The 2,867-nt window shown below is 38.5% G+C and overlaps 1 pseudogene; it reads left to right on the forward strand.

Annotated features, from left to right (window-relative positions):
• Positions 1-462: 462 nt before the first annotated feature.
• LOC102815073 lies at positions 463-962 on the forward strand (annotated as a pseudogene).
• Positions 963-2,867: the final 1,905 nt, after the last annotated feature.

A 2,867-nucleotide genomic window follows, 5' to 3' on the forward strand; every position in this document is an offset into this window, starting at 1 on the left:
GGTAACCCCAAAGAAAGTTAATACTTAACAACTTACCATGAAAATGGAGATCCACGCAGAACAAGGAAACATTGAAACTAAGAAGAAACTAACAAGAAATAGCACAAAAAACATGAACTCAGAACAAAAGGCATGCCAAACAAAGGAATGGACAGCACCACAAAAAATTAAAATAATGACAGCAATTAATTCATATCTATAGATAATTACACTGAATGTCAATGGATTGAATACACCAATGAAGAGACAGAGAGTGGCAGAATGGATAAGAAAACAAGACCCTTCAAAATGCTGCCTGCAAGAGACACACTTTACCCACAAAGACCAAAACAGACTAAAAGTTAAAGGATGGAAAAAAATATACCAAGCTAATTTCAATACAAATCAAGCAGGATTGGCAATACTAATCTCTGATATAATAAATTTTAAGGCAAAAACTACCATAAGAGAGCAAGGCTAGGCATGGAGGAGAACAGCGAGTCCGATTTGACCCCCAGTTGCAGCGGCCTGTGCTGGGGAGCAGTACTCTGTGGTGGAGGCTGCAATTTGTGGGCTCCCGAGGACGCTTGGATGGGCACCCAAAGTATTTAGAGATGATGGAATTAGATATAGGAGACGCCACCCAAGTTTATATAGCATTCTTGGTTTACTCAGATCTCATGGAAAGTAAAAGTTGGCATGAAGTAAACTGTGTAGGATTACCAGAACTGCAGCTCATCTCCCTTGTTGGTATTGAGATAGGAGAAGGATTACAGACTATAGTGCCTACTCCCATCAGTGCATCCCCCAGCCATAACAAGATAAGAGAGATCTTAAAGAAATCTCGAAAATTGCAAGGTGACCCCGATTTGCCAATGTCATTTACTTTGGCCATTGTGGAGTCTGATTCTACAATAGTCTATTATAAGCTCACAGATGGATTTATGCTGCCGGACTCTCAGAATATTTCACTTAGAAGATGACAGCTATGCTTCCTGCTGGTACTTTCGTTCATATGAGATTGGATTTGAGACCCATCCATTGCTTTATCTTTTATCTCATAGATAGGGTTGATTTAGCTGCCCATTCTATAAGTTTTTTTCTGAAGAATAAACATTTCTAGGTCGAAGAATTTTTTTTATTATTATTAAAAAGTATAGAATCATTACTCTAGAGTTTTCTTCTCTGGAGTGTAATTACCAATGTAAACCAAAGAGCTGTTCAGAAAGATGGCACACGTGTTTTCTGTGTTACTCCATACCCATTGTTGTTGTTGTCATGTGCCGTAGAGTCGGTTCCAACTCATAGTGACCCTGTACAGGATTTCTGAGGCCGTAAATCTTTACCGGAGCAGAAAGCCTCATCTTTCCCCCGCGGAACAGCTGGTAGTTTCGAACTGCTGACCTTGTGGTTCACAGCCCGATTCGTAACCACTACGCTACCAGAGCTCCTTACCCATAGCTGCCTCTTTTCTTCATTGGAGCACCGTTGGCTCATTGTTGAGTCTGCCACCTCTTTCCTTTATGAAACTCTCCCAAAGCCTGTTAGCTTCGAGTGGCATTCTTGTTTACTTCTGCCTGCTTGTTCATGTCAATTGGTTTTCATATTGCAGTTACTCTTATTTCTCTCTTTTGTTGACTTAAAGTTAAAACTGACAATATGTGCAACTGGAGTATAAACTAGTATGTCTAAATGCATAGGGACCAAAAAAGTACTGGATCTTCTTTCTCTTTCTTATAACCACCACCCTTACTATATCAGATCAAGATTATTACAAGAGATAGTGTGGGATAGTAGCAGCCTTAAAGTATCTTTACTAACCAGACTGTTCCCCTTTTATTCATCTCTCGCAATTAACTTCTCCGCAGTCTGAAAAATTGTATGCACATGACTTGTAGTATCCCAAATTATAAAGACTTACAAATTTTATTAGTGAGATTAGCAATTTTTTTTTGTTGTTACTTTGTAACAGGCCAGGTGGTAAATATTTTAGGCTTCATGGCCATGCAGTATTGGTCACAACTTCTCAACTCTATTGTTTGTAGTGTAAAGGTAGCCACTGATCATATGTAAACAAATGGACATGTGTTTGTCCCAAGAAAATTTTATAAATGCACAGCCATTATTTTCCAACATCTGGTCTAAGGGTCTTTTAAAAAATATTTTAATTACAGGGCCAGGTAGTAAATATTTCAGGCTTTGCAAATCTTATACTGGCACTCTTGCATTCTTGTTTGTTTACAGTGCTTAAAAAGGCAAAAAGTTATTCTTCCTGAGAACTGTAAAAAATCAGGTCTTGGCCCAAATTTGATCCATATGCCAGCCTCTGGTCTACTAAAATAGCATATATATGTATATGTTGTTGTTAAGTGCTGTCGAGTTGGTTTCGAAACATAGTGACCCTGTGTAGGATTTCTGAGGAGCAGCTGGTCGGTTTGAACTGCCAACTTTGTGGTTTGCAGTCCGATGCTGATCCTACAGCTCCACACCAGGATGATGGTGATGTGCTGTGGAGTCAGTTTGACCCAAACCAACCCTATATAGGATTTTTAAGGTTGTAAATCTTTATGAGATATGAAAGTTTCCTCTTTCTCCTATAGAGTGGCTGGTAGATTTGAACTGAAGACTTTGCAGTTTGCAGCCTAACTCGTAACCCAGTACACTACCAAGATACTCATTATAAATTAATAATGAATACTATGAAGAAGTGTTAAATATTAAGTGAAGAATCAAGAACAAAGGTACATGCATGAGCCTGATTATGGCTGTAACTAATGCCCCAAGCATAAAGTAGATAAATGACCAAGTCAATCAAATTGCTAACTGTGGTTGTAGTGGGATATCAAGGTAGTAAATGGATGACTTTGTTTTTTCCTTATATTTTACTT

Source organism: Chrysochloris asiatica, unplaced genomic scaffold (assembly GCF_000296735.1).
Source record: "Chrysochloris asiatica unplaced genomic scaffold, ChrAsi1.0 scaffold00611, whole genome shotgun sequence".
NCBI lineage: Eukaryota > Metazoa > Chordata > Mammalia > Afrosoricida > Chrysochloridae > Chrysochloris > Chrysochloris asiatica.